This window comes from Mastomys coucha, unplaced genomic scaffold, assembly GCF_008632895.1.
Source record: "Mastomys coucha isolate ucsf_1 unplaced genomic scaffold, UCSF_Mcou_1 pScaffold7, whole genome shotgun sequence".
In the NCBI taxonomy this organism is placed as follows: Eukaryota; Metazoa; Chordata; class Mammalia; order Rodentia; family Muridae; genus Mastomys; species Mastomys coucha.
In genome coordinates, this window is record NW_022196913.1 from 91178999 (window position 1) to 91193239 (window position 14241).

Genomic DNA, 14241 nt, shown 5'->3' on the forward strand with positions numbered 1-14241 from the left:
GAAACTGGGAATGGAGAAATTTACATGTAAATAAAGAAAATATCTAATAATAATAATAAAAAAAAGAACTTCGAGGAGACAGAATACATTCAAGTCACAGAAACAAACCCCCAAAAGTAAAAATACTTCCAGTTGATTCCAGCAGCCATCTGACATGTCACTTTAAGACTTCAGTTTTCCCCAAATGAGATCCCAAGACATTATGGTTCAGATGTCAAAAGCCTCTGCTTTGAACCCTTTTTCTAATTCCCAACCAACAGAATTTAAGAACAAAACCAAATGGATGGCTTTCTCACTGAGCTCTGAGACAGTTTGATACTCATAAATAGCATCTAAGGCAGGCAGTACTTCTTTATATGGAGACAGGTATTGATTGGATGTCCCTGTTGTGGTCACCATTGGCATCCTAAGGGGTTACCCCTATGCAAAGACCCTGGAGTACCCAACATAGGCAAACATCACACAATATTGAGAAGCGTGTCTAGATGTTAATGTCAGTAAAGTGGTCCTGAGGTGGTGGTAAGGAAGAAAAAAGGGAAAGGCTCCCAGGTGCTTCTTGATGTCACCTGCTCCCTCATCCCCACTGTGTCCTGTTCTACACTCATGCTGTTTTGCTTAACATCTAACTATCAGAGCTTTCAGAATCACTTTTTCAAAACACTTCTTTGCACAAACAAGTGTTTGTTGTTTTTTAAAATTCATTTAGTATTTATTAGATATTTTCTTTATTAACATTTCAAAATTTATCCCCTTTCCTCATTTTCTCTCCCCAAACCCCATCTATCCCATACACCCTCCCCCAACCCACCCATTCTGGCTTCCCTGACCTGGCATTACTACACTGGGACATAGAACTTTCACAAGATCAAGGGCCACTCCTCTCCTGATATCCCAGAAGGGCATCCTCTGCTACATATGCAGCTGGAGCTATGAATCCCACCATGTGTACTCTTTGGTTGGTGGTTTAGTCCCTGGGAGATCTGAGGGTACTAATTGATTCACATTGTTGTTTCTCCTATGGGGCTGCAAACTCCTTCAACTCCTTGGGTCCTTTCTTTAGCTCATTATTGAGGACCCTGTACTCAGTCCAATGGATGGCTGTGAGCATCCACTTCTGTATTAATCAAACACTGGCAGAGCCTCTCAGGAGACAGCTTTATCAAGCTCCTGTCTGCAAGCACTTGTTGGCATCCTTAATAGTGTCTGGGTTTGGTGATTGTATATGGTATGGATCCCCAGGAAGGACAGTCACTGGGTGGCATTTCCATCAGTTTCTGCTCCAATCTTTGTCTCTGTATTCCCTCCCGTGGGTATTTTGATCCGCCTTCTAAGAAGGACCAAAGTATCCACACTGTGGTCTTCCTTCTTCTTCAGCTTCATGTGGTTTGTGAATTGTATCTTGGGTATTCCAAACTTCTGGGCTACCAGTGAATGCATACCATGTGGGTTCTTTGGGGATTGGGTTGCCTCACTCAGGATGATATTTTCTAGTTCCATCCATTTGCCTAAGAATTAATAGCTGAGTAATACTCCATTGTGTAAATGTACCACATTTTCTGTATCCATTCCTCTGTTGAGGGACATCTGGGTTCTTTACAGCTTTGGGCTATTATAAATAAGGCTGCTATGAACATAGTGGAGCATGTGTCCTTATTACATGTTGGAACATATTCTGGGTATATGGGGTATATGCCCAGGAGTGGTATAGCTGGGTCCTCTGGCTTTACTATGTCCAGTTTCCAGAGGAACCGCCAAACTGATTTCCAGAGTGGTTGTACCAGCTTGCAGTCCCACCAACAATGGAGCAGTGTTTCTTTTTCTCCACATCCTCAACAGCATCTGCTGTTACCTGAGTTTTTTTATCCTAGCCACTCTGACTGGTGTGAGGTGGAATCTCAAGGTTGTTTTGATTTGCATTTTCCCTGATGATTAAGGATGTTGAACGTTTCTTTAGGTGCTTCTCAGACATTCTGAATTCCTCAGTTGAGAATTCTTTCTTTAGCTCTGTACCCCACTTTTAATAGGGTTATTTGGTTCTCTGGAGTCTAACTTCTTGAGTTTTTTATATATATTAAATATTAGGCCTCTATCAGATGTAGGGTTGGTAAAGATCTTTTCCCAATTTGTTGATTTCCATTTTGTCCTATTGACAGTGTCTTTTGCTTTACAGAAGCTTTGCAATTTTATGAGGTTCCACTTGTCAATTCTTGATCTTAGGGCATAAGCTATTGGTGTTCTGGTCAGGAAATTTTCCCTTGTGCCCATGTGCTCAAGGCTCTTTCCCACTTTCTTTTTGATTAGTTTCAGTGTATCTGGTTTGATGTGGATGTCCTTGATCCACTTGGACTTGAGCTTTGTACAAGGAGATAGGAATGGATCGATTTGCATTCTTCTGCATGCTAACCACCAGTTGAATCAGCACCATTTGTTGAAAATGCTGTCTTTTTTCCACTGGATGGTTTTAGCTCCTTTGTCAAAAATCAAGTGAACATATGTGTGTGGGTTCATTTCTGGGTCTTCAATTTTATTCCATTGATCCACTTGCCTGTCACTGTAACCAATACCATGCAGTTTTATCACAATTGCTCTGTAGTACAGCTTGAGATCAGGGATGGTGATTCACCCAGAAGTTCTTTTATTGTTAAGAATTGCTTTCCACATCCTGGGATTTTTGTTGTTCCAGATAAATATGGAAATTGCTCTTTTTAACTCTATGAAGAATTGATTTAGAATTTTGATGGGTATTGCATTAAATCTGTAGATTGTTTTTGGCAAGATGGTCATTTTTACTATATTAATCCTACCAACCCATGAACATAGGAGATCTATCCATCTTCTGAGATCTTCTTCGATTTCTTTCTGCAGAGACTTGAAGTTCTTATCATACAGATTGTTCACTTGTTTAGTTAGAGTCACACCCAGGCATTTTATATTATTTGTGACTATTGTGAAGGGTGTCATTTCCCTAACTTCTTTCTCAGCCTGTTTATCCTTTGAGTATTAAAAGGCCAATGATTTGTTTGAGTTAATTTTATGTCCAGCCACTTTGTTGAAATTGTTTATCAGCTTTAGGAGTTCTCAGGTAGAATTTTTGGGGTCACTTAAGTATACTATCATATCATCTGCAAATAGTGATATTTTGACTTCTTCCTTTCCAATTTGTATCCCTTTTATCTCCTTTTGTTGTCTAATTACTTTGGCGAGGACTTTGAGTACTATATTAAACATGTAGGGAGAGAGTGGGAAGCCTTGTGGGATTGCTTAGTTGGATTGCTTTAATTTTCTCTCCATTTAGTTAGATGTTGTCTACTGATTTGCTGTATATTGCTTTTACTGTGTTTAGGTATGGGCCTTGAATTCTTGATCTTTCCAAGACTTTTATCATGAAGGGGTATTGGATTTTGTCAAATGCTTTCTCAGCATCTAATGAAATGATCATGTGGTTTTTTTCTTTGAGTTTATTTAGGGGATTACATTCATGGATTTCCATATATTGAACCATCTCTGCATCCCTGGGATGAAGCCTACTTGATCATGATGGATGATCATTTTTATGTGTTCTTGGATTTGGTGTGTAAGAATATATTGAGTATTTTTGCTCCAAAATTCATAAGTGAAGTTGTTCTAAAGTTCTCTATCTTTGTTGGGACTTTGTGTGGTTTAGGTATCAAAGTAGTTGTGTCTTCATAGAACAAATTGGGTAGAGTACCTTCTGTTTCTATTTTGTGGAATACTTTGAAGACTATTAATATTAGGTCTGATAGAACACTGCACTAAACCCATGTGGTCCTGGGCTTTTTTTGGTTGGGAGACTACTAATGACTGTTTCTATTTCTTTAGGGGTTATGGGACTGTTTAGATCATTTATCTGATCCTGATTTAACTTTGCTACCTGGTATCTGTCAAGAAAATTTTCCATTTCATTCAGTTTTGTTTAGTATAAGCCTTTGGAGTAGGATCTAATGACTTTATTTTTGGATTTCCTCAGTTTCCATTGTTATGTCTCCCTTTTCAGTTCTGATTTTGTTAATTTAGATAGTCTCTCTGGGCCCTCTGGTTAGTTTGGGTACGGGTTTATCTATCTTGTTGATTTTCTTAAAGAACCAGCTCCTGATTTGGTTGATTCTTTGTATAGTTCTTTTTGTTCCTACTTGGTTGTTTTCAGCCCAGAATTTGATTATTTCCTGTCTTTCCCTTCTCTTGGGTCTTTTTGCTTCTTTATGTCCTAGAGCTTTCAGATGTGCTGTCAAGCTGCTAGTGTATGCTCTCTCCAGTTTCTTTTTTGGAGGCACTCAGAGCTATGAGTTTTCCTCTTAGCACTGTTATCATTATGTCCCATAAGACTGGCTAAGTTGTGGCTTCATTTTAATTAAATTCTAAAAAGTCTTTAATTTCTTCTTTATTTCTTCCTTGACCAAGTTATCATTGAGTAGAGTATTGTCCAGTTTCCATATTTATGTAAGCTTTCTATTGTTTATTTTGTTATGGAACATAGTCTAGTGGTGATTTGATAGTATGCATTGGATTATTTCAATCTTCTTGTATCTGTTGAGGCCTGTTTTGTGACCAGTTATATGATCAGTTTTGGAGAAGGTACCATGAGGTGCTGAGAAGAAGGTATATTCTTTTGTTTTAGGATTAAAAAGTTCTACAGATATCTGTTAAATCCATTTTGTCCATAACTTCTGTTAGTTTCACTGTGTCTCTGTTTAGTTTCTGTTTCCATGACCTCTCCATTGCAGAGAGTGGGGTGTCAAAGTCTCCCACTATTATTGTGTGAGGTGCTATATATGCTGTGAGCTTTAGCAAAGTTTCTTATATTAATGTGGGTGACCTTGAATTTGGAGCATAGATGTTCAGAATTGACAGTTCATCTAGGTAGATTTTACCTTGGATGAATATGAAATGTCCCACCTTATCTTTTTTGAAAACTTTAGGTTGAAAGTTGATTTTATTCGATATTAGAATAAAAACTACTCCAGTTTGTGTCTTGGGACCCCTTGCTTAGTAAACTATTTTCCAGCCTTTTACTCTGAGGTAGTGTATGTTTTTGTCACTGAGGTGGGTTTCCTGTATGCAACAAAATATTGCATCCTGTTTATGTAACCAGTCTGTTAGTCTATGTCTTTTTACTGGGGAATTGTGTCCATTGATATTAAGAGATATTAAGGAATACTGATTGTTGCTTTCTGTTATTTTTGTTGTTAGAGGTGGAATTCTGTTCATGTGGCTATCTTCTTTTTGGTTTTTTAAAAGATTACTTTCTTGCTATTTCTAGGGTGTGGTTTCCCTCCTTGTGTTGGAGTTTTCCATTTATTATCCTTTGAAGGGTTGGATTTGTGGAAAGATATTGTGTAAATTTGGTTTTGTCATAGAATACCTTGGTTTCTCCATCTATGGTAATTGAGAGTTTTACAAGGTATAGTAGCCTGGGCTGGCATTTTAGGGTCTGAATGACATCTGCTCAAGATCTTCTGCCTTTCATAATCTCTGGGGAGAAGTCTGTTGTAATTCTGATATGTCTGCCTTTATATGCTACTTGACCGTTTTCCTTTACTGCTTTTAATATTCTTGTTTTGTGCAGTTGGTGTTTTGATTATTATGTGATGGGAGGAATTTCTTTTCTGGTCCAATCTATTTGGAGTTATTTAGGCTTCTTGTATGTTCATGGGCATCTCTTTCTTTGGGTTGGGAAAGTTTTCTTCTATAATTTTGTTGAAGATATTTATTGTCCTTTTAAGTTGGGAATCTTCACTCTCCTCTATACATATTATCCTTAGGTTTGGTCTTCTCATATGGTCCTGAATTTCCTGGATGTTTTGGGTTAGGATCTTTTTGCATTTTGCATTTTCTTTGATTGTTATGTTCACGTTTTCTACGGTAACTTCTGCACCTGAAATCTTCTGTTCTATCACTTGTATTCTGTTGGTGATGCTTGCATCTATAACTCCTGAACTCTTTCCTATGTTTTCTAGAATTATCTCCCTTTGTGATTTCTTTATTGTTTATTTCTATTTCCATTTTTAGATCTTGGATGGTTTTGTTCAATTCCTTCACCTGTTTGGTTGTGTTTTCCTGTAATTCTTTAAGGGATTTTTGTGTTTCCTCTTTAAGGTCTCCTAACTGTTTTCCTATGTTCTCCTGTATTTCTTTAAGGAGTTATTTATTTCCTTAAAATCCTCTATCAGTATCAGCATCATGAGATGTGATTTTAAATCCATATCTTGCTTTTTTGGTGTGTTGGGGTATCCAGGACTTGCTGTGGGGGGAAAACTGGGTTCTGTTGAGACCATGTAGCCTTAGTTTCTGTTAGTAAGGTTCTTGTGCTTGCCTTTCATCATCTGGTTATTTGCGGTGTTAGTTGGTCTTGCTGTCTCTGGCTTGAGCTTGTCCCTCCTGTGGGTCTGTAAGCCTGTGTCAACACCTGGGATACCAACTCTCCCCCGACAGGACGCATGCACAGAAGGCTGTGGAACAGCCCCAGCTCTTGGGTGCAGATGGAGGTAAGAAGGACCCTGACCCAGCTGTTCCACTGTTTCTGCAGCCCTAGTGATCCTGGCTGGTCCCACCTTAGACAGTCACTGGAGAGAAAATGATTTTCTCATCTCTGAGTCTGGGAGTCAGATACTCCTTGCAGTCCAGTTCTCCCCTAGCAGAAACCCTGCACAGAGGGCTACAGAACAGCCCTCCAAGTGTTTATTTTTAAGATATAGTTTTATTATTTATGTGTATGTATCAGTGTTGGCATCTATGTACCTTTTTATGGGTATCTGTAGATGCCAGAAGAGGGCATCAGGTGCCCTGGCATTGGAGTTACAGGCAGTTGTGAGTAACTTGATGTGGATGCTGGAAACCAAACTTCAATAGTTTCAAAGAGAAGCAAATAAATGCTCTTAACTACTGAACCATCTCTCTAGCCACCCCCCCAAAGAAATTCTTTTTAATGTATCCCCTTGTGTAGTGTGCTTCTACCTAGAAACGTAGTCTTAGTGCTCTTCCTAAAGATTTCTCAAGGGCCTTGCCCAGAAGAGAAAGGTGAGAGATGCCACTGACATGAGTTCTTGCTTTGGTTCCACTCCCACAGAAAACACACAATGAAAAGTAGATAAGTATTTTCTGATTGAATGAACAGTCAACGTTTTCTTAATTTAAATTTTTGTTCTCTTTATTCCTCTGTTCATCTGGACCTCAGAGTACACGGTCCAGAGGAAAGAATAGAAAGTGTGGAGATTGTGAGAGTTCACCAAACCACAGCTTAGAGAACAACCCTTTTTTGTGATGTTTGCAGAAATGCTCTGCTGCTAGAAGTTGAGCAGCTGGGACTCGGATCTGGTTTGGGCCTCAGATATCTTTTGGGAGTTTCATAATGGGTCACAGCTGCTCCCAAGGGAGATGATTTTCTGACAGAGCTGAGACGAAGAGATGGCTATATTTTGCAGCTCTGCTACACATTGACCTTAACTGGCCCCTTCCTAGCCTACAGGGAAGTGGTTTGACTTGGGTAGAAGCATGAAGATTTAACAAAGTTAAGAGCATGTCCCTCTGGTGTTTGTGTATAAGCACCCCTGGGAAAACCTCAAGGACTATTTGTCGAGAGAAAACTTTAGCCAGAATAAAAGCTTTATGATAACTTGGAGCATACCTAACAAATCTTAAAGCCATCCCTCTCTCATAACTACAAAAAGTCTAAACAGGAAGAAAACATTTGTTCAGGCCTCATCCCATCTCTATGAAAACATCCTAGCCCATATCTTCTGTGTATTTACACAAAGCCCTATCTATACAAGTTCCTCATTGTCTTAGACACTGTTCTATTGCTGTAAAGAGACATCAAGATCATGGCAACTCTTATAAGATAAATCATTTAACTAGTGGCTGGCCTACAGTTTCAGAGCCTTAGTTCATTATTATCATGGCAGGAACATGGTAGCATATTGGTGGATGTGGTACTGGAGAGGCAGTTAAACATTCCATTCTGGTCTGCATGCAAAGAAGGAAAAAAAAGAAGCCAGGCCTAGGCTGTCATACCTACAAGGTCACACCTCCTAATCTTTCTCAAATAATACCACTCCCTGTTGACTAAGCATTAAAATACATAAGCATAAAATATAAAAACCATATAAGGGTTTTTTTTATTCAAACCATCACAATCATGTTGATTGGCAGCTTTTGACATGCATCGTGGAGAGAGATAAAATAATTTAATCAATGGCTTATATATTTGTATTATGAAACTAAACCACATGTGTTATAAATGAAGTTGTGATCATCCTCTTGTAAGTAATAGAAGTGAGAATATTAAAAATTACATTTCATTGTAATGTTCTGCTATGAGTTAAATATGATTTGTTTTCCCCCATAGGGACAGATGTCTGAACACTTGGTCCCCAGCTAATGGTGTTATTTGAGAAGGTTGTAGACCCTTTGGGGTAGAGCCTTGCTGAAGAAAGTGGGTAACTGGGGATGGTCTTGAGGTTGAATAATCTGGCCTCACTTTCTCTTTACAGTCTCTACTTCTTGACTTCATATGCAGTGTGACACTGCTAGTGCAATAATGCTTTCCTTGCCATGGTGAGCCATATTGTCCTCGCAAATGAAATAAATTTAATTATTGCTTCTTAGAAGTATTTGTTCACAGCAACAACAACAACAAAAAATAAGTAATTCTGAAAATAGGTGCCAAGAAATAGGTTTGTTGCTGCAATAAAACTGACCATGTGGTTCATAGACATGTGGAGATAGTTTGTAAGACTAATGCAGAAGTTTGGAACATTGAACTAGAAAAGCCCTAAAATGCCATAAATAGAACTTAATTGGCCATCTCATGGGAGTTCGATAGACAAGAAGAATGAGAGAAATCCCGGCAATGGAAGCCCAACTCATCAGGTTTCAGAGAGGAACATGATCCTATTGGGATCTGGGCTAGAGGCCATTCAGGGGATATCCTGACAATCTGTCTTCATTCTGCTTCTATCCTGGGAACCTGAATGAGGCTGAACTTGAAGGAAACAGGTCAATGGGTTTTGCAGAGAAAATTTCAAGGCAGGATAGCATTCAGGTGGTCATATGACAGTACTTCTTATTGTCATTATCCAGATTTATAATAAAATAGAGGTTCAAGCCTGGCATTAAGACATTTTAAAAGCATAGTTTGTTGAGGAACAAAGGATGAGTTTAAAACAAGGAAAGAGATTATAATTGTTAAAGAAACTAAACCTATTAAAGAGAAAGCCTCTGCTATGTATGTGCTGGAACAATGAGAAACTTGCCCTTAGGTCAAGACTCCACCGATCAAAAACTCAAACCTACTAAAATGCTCATTTATTTGAAAAGAAAGAGTTTAAATTGAGAATGTTACAAAAGGTGTTCCCTGTTGTAAACAACTGCCTAGGGAAGTAATTTTGCAGAAGCAGCCACCGAAGTATCCGCAGGTTTCTATATCTTTGTTCCAAGGAAGCTTGACTCCATCCAAATATGGCAACAGAACTCAGCAGCTTCCTTCATATAATACTGGTTTTGATGCAAGATTGAGGGGTTATGGTGTCTTGTTATACAATTCCAGAGAGCTATTGAGGCTACATATTGTGTAGGGGGAGTTTAGGCCTAAAAGGAGGCCTTGAAAAACCATTACATGAAGCTGTAAAGGTTCAGTCTTATTGCCAAAGAGACTCCAGGATAACAGAGATGCCAGGACCATGGAATTTCTACTGGAAAAGGTATATACACAGAAAACAACTGGCCCAAAAGGAAGGATGTGTGTCCTTCAGGCACCAGAGTTGGAGGAATGAGGCTGGAGGCGTACTATTACCAAAGTCCTTTGCATATAAGAAGAATCCAATGGGAGCCCTAGATTCCAGAGAGCTGAAGGATTTGGTGTTTGCTCTTCTGGATCTTGGTCTTGCTTTGGTACAATCTTTCTTTACTATGCTCCAATTCTCCCTTTGGGGATGGGAACGTTTACTTTGTTCCATTGAATATTAAACCTATGCAGCTTGTTCTTTACACTTCAAGGACTAAAAATAGAGTGTTTTGAGTCTCAGGAGACTTTGTCCTTTGACCTTTGAACAGTATTAGTATAAGGGGGACCACTGAGACTTTTAAAGAGGGAATGTATGAATTTTGCTTCACTGCTTCATGGACTCCAAGAGCAGAACATTGTACTGTGAATGTGAAATATGCATCACAGGGTCCTGCCTTTGAGCATTTGGTTTCTCAGCTGTCAGAGCTCATTGGGAAGGCTGTTAAAACATTAGAAGGCAGAACCTCAATGGAGGATGTGGGTTACTGGGAGTAAGCCTTGAGATTTAGTAGCCTAGCTCCACTTCTCGTTTAATCTCTCAACCTTTTTACTTCCTGTGCACTGTAATCAAATGCCTTCCACTCCTGCAACCATATTTCCCTCACTGCGATTGACTGCATCCTTGAAACTGTAAGCCAAATGAGCCTTTACTTCTTCAAGTTGTTTTCTATTAGGTATGTGGTCATAACTACATGCCAAATAAATAATACACATTTTTTCTGAAATTTCAGGAAAGGAAAATAATACCAGTTATTTTCATTTTTGTGCAAACAGAACACCATGTTCTAGTCTGGTTGATCTAAATTTAGAGTGGCAAACTATTTCAGTTTGTCCATGTCTCAGAAAAACCCCTGAGACCCAGACAAGACACTTGATAACCTGTAAGCCCAAAGAATAAATTAGTAAACTAGGGTTCCCAGAAGCTCATTAGTAGTAAAATCTAAAATTTTCTGCCCTTTTCTAATAAAAGACAAATTTCTCTACGGAAAAGACATTAACATTTTAGTAAAGATTACTTATCAAATAATTCCAGGTTATTCATTAATTCAACAATATTTATTAATAGTATATTACATGGGATAAAGTTCTGGGGACATAATGATAAATAACCTAGACATTAAAGAAAGAAAGAAAAAAGTCTAGTGAGGAGAAAAAAAAGAAACAATCAGGCATTAATATCAAAACAAGATAGTTCTATAATTTTTTTGTCTAAACAAAAGAGTAGTACTGTACACAAAAGAATAAATCCTGGCTTTGGGAGGACAGGACAGATGTAAGGGGAGGGCATCTGAGACCTAAGACAACCAGGAATTAATGAGGTAAGTAAATGTAAAAGAAGGAAAAGCCATGGAAGCAGAAAATCAAGGCAGGAATAGTCACTGGGACTGGGCTGGAAGCTTTAAGGAATAGGTGATAGAAAAAGGGTGTTCAATGAAAGTAGAAAGGACTGGCACTATGAGTGGAAAACTTCAAGTATAGAAGTGGGGGATGTGGAATGAAACATTGGCCGAAAGATTAACCCAAACAAATGCTGACTGAAAAAGTTTAGGGAAACATGTGATTTTAAAGGAAACATCCATTAGAGAAGATAGTAGATACAGGTGACATGAGAAGAGAGAAGAGATATACTCAGGGTTAAAGATTTAAGAGGGGATGGGTCATTATGAAAAGGAGAAGAGTATAGACTAATTTTCAAAGGAAATTTGAAGAAAAGTACCCTGCATGGGTGGACAATGCTTCCACCAGAAGGCATGAATTATTAAATGAAAATCTTAGATTTTTCTTTCCAGTGACTGTCTAAGTCAGGACCAGCCAGGAGAGCACAGGCCATAGAAGCAGTGGAGCAGCTGGGACAGGGTCCTTCCTGCCTCCATCTGCACCCAGGAGCTGGGACTATTCCACAGATTACTAGATGGAGAAAGGCAAATGCAAGAATACTACCAACAGAAACCAAGACTGCTTGGAATCATTAGAGCCCAGTATTCCCACCACAGCAAATCCTGGATAGCCCAACCCAACGGAAAAATCAAGATTTGGATTTAAAATCATATCTCATGATGCTGTTAGAGGATTTTAGGAAGGGCATAAATAACTCCCTTAAAGAATTACAGGAGAACACAGGTAAACAGGTAGAAGAAACCCTTAAAGAGGAAACACAATAATCTCTTAAAGAATTACAGGAAAACACAACTGAACAATTGAAGGAATTGAAAAAAACATCCAGGATCTAAAAATGGTAGTAGAAGCAATGAAGAAATCACAGAGGGAGGCAAACCTGGAGATAAAAGACCTAGGAAAGAAGTCAGGAGCCATAGATGCAAGCATCACCAACAAAATACAAGAGGTAGAAGAGAGAATCTCAGGGGCAGAAAATACCATAGAAAACATTAACACAACAATCAAAGAAAATGTAAAAAGATCCTAACCCAAAACATCCAGGAAATCCAGGACCAAATGAGAAGAAAAAAACCTAAGGATAATAGATATAGAAGAGAAGGAAGATTCTCAATTTAAAGGGCCAGGAAATATCTTCAACAAAATTATAGAAGAAAACTTCTCTAACCCAAAGAAAGAGATGCCCATGAACATACAAGAAGCCTACAGAACTGCAAATAGTTTGAACTAGAAAAGAAATTCCTCCCACCACATAATAGTCAAAACACCAAATTTACTAAACAAAGAAAGAATTTTAAAATCAGTAAGGGAAAAAGGTCAATTAACATATAAAGGCAGACCTATCAGAATTACACCAGACTTCTCACCGGAGACTATGAAAGCGAGATCTTGGACAGATGTCATACAGACCCTAAAAGAACACAAATGCCAGCTCAGGCTACTATACTGAGCAAAATTTTCGATTGCCATAGATGGAGAAAACAAGAAATTCCATTACAAAATCAAATTTCCACAATATCGTTCCACAAATTGAGCCCTTCAAAAGATAATAAATGGAAAACTCTAATAAAAGGAGGGAAACTACACCCTAAAAAAAGCCAGAAAGTAATCTTCCAACAAAACTAAAAGAAGATAGCCACATGAAAATAATTCCAACTCTAACAACAAAAATAACAGGAAGCAACAATTACTTTTCCTTAATATCTCTTAATATCAATGGACTCAATTCCCCAATTAAAAAGCATAGACTAACAGACTGGTTACTTAAACAGGACCCAACATTTTGCTGCATACAGGAAACCCACCTCAGTGACAAAGACAGACACCACCTCAGAGTAAAAGGCTAGAAAACAATTTTCAAATAAAATGGTGCCAAGAAACAAGCTGGAGTAGCCATTCTAATATGGAATAAAATCAACTTTCAAACTAAAGTCATCACAAAAGATAAAGAGGAACACTTCATACTCAGCAAAGGTAGGATCTACCAAGATGAACTCTCAATTCTGAACATCTATGTTCCAAATGCAAGGGCATCCACATTCATAATAGAAACTTTACTAAAGCTCAAAGCACACATTACACAGCACACAATAGTAGTGGGAGACTTCAACACCCCACTCTCTGCAATGGTGAGGTCATGGAAACAGAAACTAAACAGACACAGTAAAACTAACAGAAGTTATGAACTAAAAGGATTTAACAGATATCTATAAAGGATTTTATCCTAAAACAAAAGGATATACCTTCATTTCAATACCTCATGGTACCTTCTCCAAAGCTGACCATATAATTGGCCACAAAACAGACCTCAACAGATAAAGAAGATTGAAATAATTCCTTGCATCCTATCAGATCACCATGGACAAAGACTGATCTTCTATAACAATATATACAATAGAAAGCCCACATACACGTGAAAGCTGAACAATACTCTACATGGTCAAGGAAGAAAGAAAGAAAAAAATTAAAGACTTTTTAGAATTTAATTAAAATGAAGCCACAACATACCAATCTTACGGAACACAATGAAAGCAGTCCTAAGAGGAAAACTCAGCTCTGAGTGCCTCCAAAAAAGAAACTGGAGAGAACATACACTAACAGCTTGACAGCACATCTGAAAGCTCTAGAACAAAAAGAAGCAAATTCACCCAAGAGGAGTAGAAGGCACCAAATAATCAAACTCTGAGTTGAAATCAACCAAATAGAAACAAAAAGAACTATACAAAGAATCAACAAAACCAGGAGCAGGTTCTTTGAGAAAAACAACAAAATAGATAAACCCTTAGCCAGACTAACTAGAGGGCACAGAGACAGTATCCAAATTAACAAACTCAGAAATGAAAAGGGACACATAACAAAAGAAATTGAGGAAATCCAAAAAATCTTCAGATCCCCTTACAAAAGCTTATACTTAACAATCTGGAAAATCTGAGTGAAATGGACAATTTTCTAGACAGATACCAGGTACCAAAGTTAAATTAATATCTGAAAAATGATTGAAACAGTCCTATATCCCCTAAAGAAATAGAAAGAGTCATTAATAGTCT